The 9,877-nt window shown below is 47.2% G+C and overlaps 1 long non-coding RNA gene across 2 annotated transcripts; it reads right to left on the bottom strand.

Moving 5' to 3' along the window:
• Positions 1-314: 314 nt before the first annotated feature.
• On the bottom strand, positions 315-9,358 carry LOC118239264. Of its 2 annotated transcripts, XR_004771064.1 has the most exons (4): positions 9,144-9,358; positions 2,692-2,750; positions 1,938-2,004; positions 315-517 (listed from the first exon to the last, which is right to left on the bottom strand). It is a non-coding gene; the product is annotated as an uncharacterized LOC118239264 (long non-coding RNA). The 2 variants fall into 2 exon arrangements; XR_004771065.1 differs by lacking the exon at positions 315-517 and having other exon boundaries at positions 1,065-2,004.
• Positions 9,359-9,877: the final 519 nt, after the last annotated feature.

The following is a 9,877-nucleotide window of genomic DNA, read 5'->3' as shown; positions in this document are numbered from 1 at the left end:
GGCCCCTGAAGGCTGCTTGGATCTGGTTAGCGGAAGGTCCAGGAGTGAAGCAGCCAAGCACGGCTGCTGGCCAGAGGGGGCGGCTCTGACATCAGCAGGAGTCTCAGTAACAATGGCTTGAGCTGCTAACAGCAGTGTCTCAGGTTTTCTTTGGATTTACGATGCCCATGACATCACTTTGCCTTTTGTAGATGACTCTGTCTGGAAGTCAAGGTTGGTGCCATCTGGCCTGCGTAGGTTTTTGCTGCAAGGGATCTGAGAACATCCTTTTTCTTAATTTTCAGGACATCAAGGACTCCAGACATTGTGTGTGGTTTTTTTTTTTTTTTTGCGTTATGATAGGAATCAGGAATCAGGAACAATGTTGTTCCTTGGGCAGTGGAGAGCCGTCTTTTGATTTCCTCTGTCTGGTTTATTGGGAATGCTCAGTCCTGTAATGTGGTCTCTTGCTTCAGGCCCTGGTTGTTCACCATCTAGAAGGCAATGTCCCAGTAGCTGACTCTGAGGCCTGAGTTTCCTGTGTTATTGAAAGTTCATGGGTTAACACAGTCATTTGGGTCATTAAAGTTTAGGATTACTTGTTCAGCAAACAGAGGGACAGCTTGGCATGTTGAAAGTTGTACCCATTCGGGAAAGTGGCAGGAAGACAAGAGTCTATTGTGGTGTGGGGGCTGAGTGATGTGGAATTTGAAGTTTTTGGAAATCCCCATAAGAGAAGAGGAAATCAAGACAGGAGACAGATTTAGATACTCGCAGCCATTCTAACTGCCCAGTGATGCCCTTGGGTCTTCAGAGAAGCATCTTCACCTTTACTTACATGACTGAATCTCTAGGATTGGAGAAGAAACATGGATTCTAATTGTCCCCGAGCAGGGAATGCTGCAGCATGGGTGGAAGAGTGACTGGAAACTGGACTCCTCATATGTCCCACAAGACTTCATTTTTGGTTTTTTTTTTATGTGGTCCCCTATTCATGCATAAATAATTATTGTGATTTCTTTCTTATGTTAATCTTGAGGTAGCTTTTCCCAGTCCCTACTCTGAAAGCTGTGGCCCTAAAAATCTTTTTTTTTTTTTTTTTTTTTTTTTTTGGTGGGGAGGGGGCAGAAAGTAGAGTGAGAGCTAGGACCAAAATTACAATGACAATTTCTTTGTAATTAGTTTCATGTTGTTGAGAGTACAGTCTCTACTTAAGAGGGATCACAAGACTCTATACCTACTGGCTGGAGGCATGGGGGAAGCTTGGCTTTTCTACCATAGGAGTTGGTTGGACTCCCTGAATTACAAGGAGTTTAGTTTGAAACTGTTACATATACTAGAAGTTACAAATGTTACAACATTAGAAGTGTAAGGGTTAAGCAAGAGTAACAAGATTATGCCAACAGATGATCTCAGAAGGGGCTGGGAACCAGGAAGCCATGGTTGTTTGCTCTAGGAGAGCCATCTTATCTTTCAGTATCTTTCCACTGTAGACCATTTCCTTGTCTCTTACAAAATTGTTTCAGTGGTACTGTAGTTGTAGTTTATATATGTATCGTTTGGCCAAAGTTTTCCCACCCAGTTTGTACTGAGGTCAGGCAGTGTTACAGTGCCATATTAACCTCATTGTTTTGGGATTCTCAGGCTATACCTTAATTACTGAGGATGCATTTTAGTGTGTGATCCAAGGGATGCTATGTGAAGAGTCAGGTATCTGGGCCATTGAGGTGGACCGAAGCATCTGTCTCATCCATTTTCAGAGTCCTTAAGAGCTGATGGGCTGGAGAGTTCCTTCCCACTCTATGCAGACATCCCTCCATTCCTTGGTGAGTCTGACATGGTCACAGGAAGCAGAGACCCTGGCTTGCCTTCCCAACTCTTTTGTGCTTAACCTTTCTCCTGTTGGGGTATAGATCAATTGCGTTTTGCTTGCATTTCAGGGCCATGTAGCAAAGTACCTGAATTTTTCCTTTCTCATGAGTATTTCTGAGGTCGTTTTTATCCTCATGTGGTGAAGTCACTCTCCTAAGAATCTCAAAAAAAAAAAAAAAAAGTGAAAAATAACACCTGAACTATTAGACTGCATGCTTCAGAGGGTCAGCTTGCTTGCATGAACAGCTTTGGTGTTGATTTTAAATCCACTGAGGTTAAAAATATGAGTGGGTGAATAAGAGCTCAAGGGGATGTCTTTTTAGCTGGGGAGTTGTCTTGTACCCTTGGGGATGGACTGTCCCCGAGGTGTTAACAGGGCGGAGATGAGAGCAGTTAGAGCACAATGATGCAGAAGTGGGGGTAAATAAATCTTGGTGGTAAAGTGGAGGTTCTCCTGTTAGTTGGCTGGGTGGCACCCACAGTGCTGGGGAGTCTTGGGACTGTGTCCCAGTCTGCCCCATTATCCAGTCAGGTGTCTGGAAGGAGGAAGAAAGATCCCGGTGTATGAAGAAATGCCAACAGCACAGGGAAGTCTGGGTGTGGTGGTGCTCTAAGAATCCAGCTGTGCTGATCGTAATAACCACCTTGGGGGAGGGGGTCTCCATCTTGTCTCTACCTGTGGTTGGTGGTTGGTGAGAATATGGGCCATTTATTACCAGGGAAGCCGGTGCATCTAGACTACATGTGGTCCGTTACTGGCAGCTGCCTTCTAAGCTTAAGTCTGGGTTCAGAGCTATGTTAATGTGCACACTTTTCTACCACGACATTAATTCAACTTACACCAGTAGAACGTGGAGAGGGGTGGGTCCCACACATTCTGGTTATGGGATGCCATAGCCCTGAAAAGGAAGGGAAAAGAAAGGAAAGAGAGAGTGAATCCGCTTCCCCAGTCTATGATCAGATCTCCTGCAGGGGTTTGCTCATCCCATCTATATGCTCCAGGAAGGAAGGGTGTGTGAATGCTGGCTGGTGGAAGGCAAGTCTGGGGGCGTGGGCAGGCCAGCTGCTAGCCAGGGTCATACTTTACCTCCAAAAGCTTGGCTAATTTCCCATCCTGTAGGAGAAAAGTCTGAAGCCCACCCTGGCCCTGAACACTTAAACTGTGACAGAGAGCAAGGGCAGGAGGGATGAGGAGAAAGGGAGAGAGAGAGAGAGAGAGAGAGAGAGAGAGAGAGAGAGAGAGAGAGAGAGAGAGAGAGAGTGCTCCTGTACTAACAGACAGTTGCCAGTTCCCCGTGGAAGTGAAAGGAGGTAGGCGGTAGGCGGTAGTGCCGACGAGGAAGGAATGAGCAATAGTATAGGGGTCGGAGAGATGGCTCCATGGTTAAGAGCACTGGCTGCTGCTTTTCCAGAGGACCTGAATTTGATTCCCAGCACCCACACGGAAGCTTATGATCATCTGTAACTCCAGTCTGGGGGGGGGATATGACACCCTCTTCTCACCTGTGTAGGTACTGGTTACAAATATGGTGCATAGGCATGCGTTCAGGCAAAATACTCACACACATAAAACAAACAAACAAACAAACAAATAGCACCTAGCTGGCTCCACCTCCTGACTGGCTGTTCATCAAATGCAGTAGATCTGAGTCTCAGGGCACCTGGTCAAGTTTTTAGGTCTTTCTCTAGTCCCCAAAGAAAGGGACCAGGGACATATCTGTAGCACAATAAATAAATGACCCAGAGACAGATATTGGGGTTTAAGCTTTAAGCTGAAGATCAGAAAAGCAAAGCAGCTGGTCCTAACTCTCACTCTACCTCAGACTGAAATGGGACCCTGGTTCCACCAAACCTCAGACTGTAACCTCTCCTCAGGTGGCTGGAGAATCCTGAGACTTCAATGTCTTCCTATTCTCAATATGGCTGGAGAATGAATGCCTGATACTGACTACTGAAGACCCTACTCTTATCTTTTATACCCCTCTAGTGCGGATGACCTCAGGTGCCGAGATCTTCTTTGTGTGAGCTGTTTCTCTTTAGGACTGGATCAATCTTGTGTAGATCTGGGTGGCTTTGGACTCACAGACATCTGTCTACCCCTTAATCCTGAGTCCTAGGATTAAAAGTGAGCACCACCACCTCCTAGTTTCTGGCTGCTGGTATTAAAGATGTGTATCACCACTGCCTGATCTCTATAGCTTGAGGCTGACTTTGCTTTTTCAATCCTCAGGCAAGCTTTAATAAATAAGTAATAAATAATAAATAATATGTCACCACACATAGGTTAGAAATAGAAATAAACAGAGAGAGATTACTAAGGGAAAACATTCCTAAGAGTGGGAGTGGGTCAGTGAACTGAGGGAAAAGCACACACTAAAAAGCAAAGGGTCAAGAGATTCATACCTCTTTATAGGTCATTTACAGGGTATCCACTTGTCTCAGTTAGGGATTCTTTCTCTCTCTCTCTCTCTCTCTCTCTCTCTCTCTCTATCTCCTTTCTTTCTTCCCTTCTTTTTTGTTTTCTAGAGGCAGGGTTTCTTTGTTTTGCTTTGGAGCTTTTCCTGGAACTCGATCTATAGACCAGGTTGGCTTCAAACTCACAGAGATCCACTTGCCTCTGCCTCCTGAGTGCTGGGAGTAAAGGCGTGCGTCACCAATGCCCAGCATTAGTTGGGGTGTTCTATTGCTGTGAAGAGACACCATGACCATGGCAACTCTTATGAAATTAATTGAGGTGGCGGCTTACAGTTTCAGAGTTAGTCCATTATCATCTTGGTGGGAGCATGGCGGCATACAGGCAAATATGGTGCTGGCTACATCTTGATGTGCAGTGACAGGAAGTGGACTGACTCACTGGGTGTGGCTTGAGCATATATGAGACCTCAAAACCCGCCTCCACAGTGACACACTTCTTCCAATAAGATCACACTTACTCCAACAAGGCCACACCTCCTAATAGTGCCACTTCCTTTGGGGCCCATTTTCTTTCAAACCACCACACACCCTCTCCCATGTCTGTATACAGTGCGTTTCCCTAGGCATGCCGTATTTGCTGTCAGCTATAGGCAGGGAAGGGGTTTCAGTAGTTAAGTGAGAGATCCTGTGTCAGAAGCCAGCCTTGGCGACCCCCCATGCCTAGCTAGCCGTCAGCTAGTCTAGCATCCCACCCCTCAGGTTCCAGGACCTGGCCTGAGAAGCAACTAACACCTATTCCTTCCCCCACTTCCTTAGTTAGTGCTCGAGATAAACAGGAGATTCCAGATACCTGGCCTGAGAGCAATTAACATTCATTCCTCCCCCACTTCCTCTTTCTCTGCTTCCTCCTTTCTATTTAAAAACCCCTTGTAATAATCAATAAACAGAGACCTTGACAAAAGAAAAACCCTGCTTGGTCTCGTTCCTTCTTTCTCGCCCATTATTTTCAGGCTTGATCCACCTCGGACTCACGAATTACCGGAGCCCCTCAGGCCGGGGCAATCCTGCCTCAAAAAACAAAGGTATCTGTATCTCATGATACAGATTCCATGAGGTTGTTATGCACAGTGGGGCAGGGCATTGAGGTGATGCAGCTATGCTCCTGATGTTGCTGCTTTCTGCCTTGGTTGTGGAGGAGGACTCCTTAGAGTGGGTGGTGGTAGTTGATAAGAGCCTTATAACTGTTTAAACTTCTGGGGACAAGTGATGCTTGAGGTGGCATGGCTCCCCAGTGCTCAGCAAAGGATCATGGGCATATCACTCCTTCTTAGGTTCAGGGAACACAAAGAGGAGGGTTGTGGTAGTGGAAAGAATGTAAGAGTCCAAGGAAAGGGGTGGAGTGTTGCCTAGCATTCCCCTCCTCTGTGTACATTGCAATGCCATCTTAGAATAGGCATTACTTTGGTAACTAGAGCAGAACAACAGAGTGGTACCAAGGCCCGTGATAGTAACTGTGGAGCTGTTGACATTCCAGGAGTTGGGAGGAGTCACATGATCTCTATCTGGGATTCCAGCTGTCTACACTAGCCCCCAACTGCAAATGATCTTGGGAGATGCTAGAACATGTAGGAAGCAGAAGACTAGTAGAAAGTGACACTCCATGATGCAGCTTCCACGGGCTTGTCATCAATGGTGGGGTGGGACTTAGTGGTGTTGCAGCTGTTTTGGGGTTACCCACATTCCTATAGGTGATCTCTCATCTGTACTCTGTAAACAAACCCAATATACACAATAACTCATTGGGCTCAGCAAGTTGGGCTTTGGTAGGATGATTGACAAGGACACCTGGTGTGTCATCTCTATGTTTCCTGCACTCCCTTAAATGCCATATTCAACAGCTCTCTCTGGGCAGTTTGAGGGCCGGCATCCAGCCTTTTAAGTTTCTTTCTAATATCAGGGGCTGGCTGGGAGAGGAAGTGAGAGTTGAGGATAAGCGTGCCCTCCCTCTTGAGAGTTAGGATCTAGCTCCGTGTACTGAAGGAGGCCTCTCCAAGAGGCTGAGGAAACTGGAGGATTTTTATCCAGCCTCTGGGTGACCTCCCTCAATTTATCAAAAGTAATTACCTTATGAGAAGCCTTCTGGAGGCCAGCCAGGAGGCAAACAAACATTTTGTCTTGGGCTACCCTGCTCAGGGATTGATTCTCTTGCATTAACAGGGATTTCCGGTGGGTGTCTGATGGGGGAAGTCCTTCTGTGTATGTGTTTGTCATATTGGTTAATAAATAAAGCACTGTTGGCCAATAGGGAAGCAAGTTAGGCAGGACTAGGAGAGAAGGAGGATTCTGGGAAATATAGGAAAGCGAGGGGTTGCCATGTGATCCTGTGAAGAGAGGACGCATACTGCTGGCATCCTCGATAAGTTTTTATAAAATATATAGATTAATGGTTATGGTTGATAATTAAGACTGAGCTGGCATATAAGAAATCCTAGTCACTGGCCAGCAGCATTGTAACGAATCTTAATCTCTGTGTGTTATTTGGGGGCCCTAATGTGGCCGTGGAACTCGGATAGCTGGTGGAAAGAGCTATCGTTTCAGGGGTTCCTCTGGGGAACTGAGTCTGTGGGGGACTCATCGGCATGGGTTGAGCAGCTGGTCAGACCCTTTCCTTTTCTTCAAGAGTGAGAGTAGAGGAAAGAATAACATGAGGTCATTCCAGGGGAGGCTCTAGGTTTGAGTAAGGTACCTGAATTGTTGGGTGAAGTCAGAAGGGTTGGCTGAGAAAGAACCAAGGCGCCTTTCTGTATGGGAGAGGTCAGCCATAGAAAAAGGGACATGTACATGGAGAAGGCCATTAGCACCTGACACTTCCCTTAGGGGGTAAAGGTCATCAGTGAGGGAACAGATGTGAGCTACAGGAAGTGATGAGAGTGTTGGGAGCTGCAGGAAGTGATAGTTGAGGTTGAATTCGGATTGGGGCAGGGAGCTGGCTGAGAATGAGGCTGAGGCTGAGGCTGAGGAAGAGAGAGGCTGAGGAGGTGTTTGGGGGTGTGTGGCCACATCCTTTATACTGAAGTCAAAAAGAGTGGAAGCAGAGGGCTCGGATCCTGGTCAGCTTCAGGAGGGGGTTTGGCTAATGTCAAGAGAACCTGGTGAGGGAGGCATGGGGTGCAGAGGGAAGGGTAAGAACGGGCAGTGAAGAACGCCACACACAGGCAGACCATTTGCCCATGTGGTGGCACTATTTGTCAAGATCAGTGAAGATTTGGTAGTCAAATGTGCCATCCTTTGGGCATAGAGACCAAGTGTCAAGTTTGTATTGTGGCCAGGCTGTGCTGCAATAAAAAAAAGGAAGCAACGAGGCACCTTGACGTCACTAAGAGGGAATGTTGAGACCCAGTAGACAAGCAAGTGGAGTTGAGGGGTCAGGCTTTGAGTGGGAGGAGCTCATGGTCAGAGAGTAGGAGAACAGAGTAGGTGGTGATGCTGTTGTTGTTGGTGGTGGTGGTGGAGTTTCCTCTGTAAAGGAGTAGAGGTGGGTAAGTGTGGTGACAGAATTTCTTTTTTCTTTCTTCTTTTTTTTTTTTTCTTGGTTTTTCGAGACAGGGTTTCTCTGTGTAGCTTTGGAGCCTATCCTGGTGAAGGGACCTGCTCCCCTTTCGGCAGCCATAACAGCCGAACACGTGCTTGCCATAAACTTGCCTTGGTCACTTAGAGGTCAGATGCCTGTCTCGTGACAAGGAACCTATCAGAAGTTAGTCACTAGAAAGTCAGATGCCTGTCTCGTGACAAGGAACCAATCAGAAGTTAGCTGGTGGCGCTATGCTTTATGGCTCTGGGTGTGCTTTACGGACAAGCGCACAGCAATGACGCACAGAGCATAGCAACCACCCTGGGAGGGCCTATGGGCCATAACAACCAGTTGACCAATCAACACAGGGCAAACCCCCCAAGCCTGGAGGCACACCAATCCTGAACTTGTGCATACCCCTAGACACTCCCCTTACGCTGTCCTATAAAGATCTGTGCGCAGCGGCTTTAAACTGTCTTTGCTAGCCATCCGCCATGGTGGGTGGGTCAAAGACCCGAGCTAACATGGGGTTAAATCGCTAAACTACAATAAAGCCTCATGCAATTTGCATCAAGCTTTCGCCTCCATTCTGTGATTGGGGTGGCCGAGGTCCTGGGCTAAGATTCTGGAAGCCTCAGCTTTCCGAGGGTCTTACAATAATAAATAAATAAATAAATAAATAAATCTATCTTAAAAAAAAAAAAAAAAAGAGAGGTCAACTGTGAAGCTGTTCCCCTCAACTTCAGCCCATGGTTCTTAAGTTCCACACTCCTGGAGGTCAGAGATTGTAGATTTTTGTTGTAGCCACTGCAGAGACCGATAGATTGCCTCACCCAAGCCAGGTGCTCACTGACACACCCAGTTTGAACCCGACTGTCTGTCCATACCACAGGTGAGGAAAATGAAGCCAGAGAGAGCAAAGCTCTACCCAGAGGCCAAGATCCAGCTCAGGTAGCCTGTTTCCAGCCTCAGCCTGAATCAGGCAGTCAAACTCTGCCCCTTTGAAATGGAGGAGGTCAGTCCCAGGATTGGTTTCACAGCTAGTTGGCTAGTCTGGGGATCTTTGTGCAAATCACTCCAGGCCTCTGAGTCTCAGGCTTTAGACTCCTGCCATTTACACAAGACCCCGTCTCCTGAGGACCAGTAGGTCCCGGATGTGAGTGATCTGGAGACCCTGATGAGAAGATGTGCTGCCTTGCACAGATTTGAGCTGCAAGACCATCCCAGAAAGCCTGTTTGGAGGCACTTGGTAAGGAATGGGACTGTGGGATATGGGCTCACTACTCATCCTCTCCACAGAATGTACCTGCATGTTCTCAGGCTGTGAAGTTTTTCAATCGAGTGCTATTTCTCCCGGTGACAGGTTGGCTTAAGGTCATCCAAATAAGCAGAGTCTGGGGCCGATCTCACACCCAAGTTTAATGACGTCCAGTTCAGGCCTGTCACTGGCTTCAGGGTCCTTCTGAGACTCATTAAAGATGCCCCATCAGTGCTGAGTGGCTGGCCAATCTCAGGTTTTCTGGTCAGGCCACCTAGAGATAGTGTTGTGGTAACCCAACTGCTGGGGGCGCTGGAGGCCTAGGATATCTAGAACTTTCTTTGGAGGCGGTGAGTCAGGTATTCCGGGTAGGGGTGGGGTGCTTCAGCAAGATTTCATGATGGACTCTCTTGGGAAGCAAGGGAAGGCAATAGACACTTGGTCTGTTTTGATGGGACATGAGTAGCCTTCCGGGCATTGTGCTTCCAGCACGCCCCAAATCTCTTTGAAGGAGACCAGAATTCCTTTGAAGCGATACAACACCCTGTACTTCCTCCAGCATTCCGAGTGCGCAGCCAGGAGTCTCCCAGATGGCCGCCTTTTACCTCCTTAAGTCTGTCTGCTGCAGGGAGGGATGGCCCTTTAGGTCCACGTGGGCTTGGGAGGCCTTGGCCACAGCCCTATCATGAACGGCATATATTTTTCTTTCTTTCTTTCTTTCTTTCTTTCTTTCTTTCTTTCTTTCTTTCTTTCTTTCTTTCTTTCTTTTTTTTTTTTTTTTT

Source organism: Cricetulus griseus, chromosome 8 (assembly GCF_003668045.3).
Source record: "Cricetulus griseus strain 17A/GY chromosome 8, alternate assembly CriGri-PICRH-1.0, whole genome shotgun sequence".
Lineage (NCBI taxonomy): Eukaryota > Metazoa > Chordata > Mammalia > Rodentia > Cricetidae > Cricetulus > Cricetulus griseus.
This window is presented reverse-complemented; position numbering and strand designations above follow the sequence as displayed.